Raw genomic sequence first — 483 nt, forward strand, 5'->3', positions numbered from 1 at the left:
GTGCGGCTGGGCATTCACTAACAAAATGGTTCAGATTTGCACACAATGCACAAACTTCTTGGATTAGGTTAGGTGGAATCGAGGATTATCTAGTATTTAGAAGACGGTCTAATTTTTGGGACAGTTCATCTACCTTACTGTGGATATCCATAATGTTTTCAATCTGATAAATTCCACTTCTTTTTTGTTGAAGCATGGGTTGTTCTCTAGAGGTGGCAGACATATGATGTAGAAAATTCTCACTAAGTGTTTCAAAGAGCTGTCAGGCTTCATCCTCACTCTTTAGCATGAATGTCCCACCGTATGATGCATCAACCATTTATCGGTGTTTCTCTGATAGACCATCATAAAAATACTGACAAAGTTGCCATTTAGGGACAGCATGGTGTGGACATTTACGAATGAAGTCCCTTAACCTTTCCCATATCTCATGAAAAAGTTTACCCTCCAATTGAAAAAAACTAGTGATAGCTTTTCTAATTT

At 38.1% G+C, this 483-nt stretch overlaps 1 non-coding gene across 1 annotated transcript; it reads left to right on the forward strand.

Moving 5' to 3' along the window:
• The first annotated feature begins 377 nt into the window (after nucleotides 1-377).
• LOC140851314 (small nucleolar RNA R71) lies at nucleotides 378-483 on the forward strand. The gene has a single exon (XR_012134065.1). It is a non-coding gene; the product is annotated as a small nucleolar RNA R71 (small nucleolar RNA).

The sequence above is a fragment of the Elaeis guineensis genome, chromosome 8 (genome assembly GCF_000442705.2).
Source record: "Elaeis guineensis isolate ETL-2024a chromosome 8, EG11, whole genome shotgun sequence".
NCBI classification, from domain to species: domain Eukaryota; kingdom Viridiplantae; phylum Streptophyta; class Magnoliopsida; order Arecales; family Arecaceae; genus Elaeis; species Elaeis guineensis.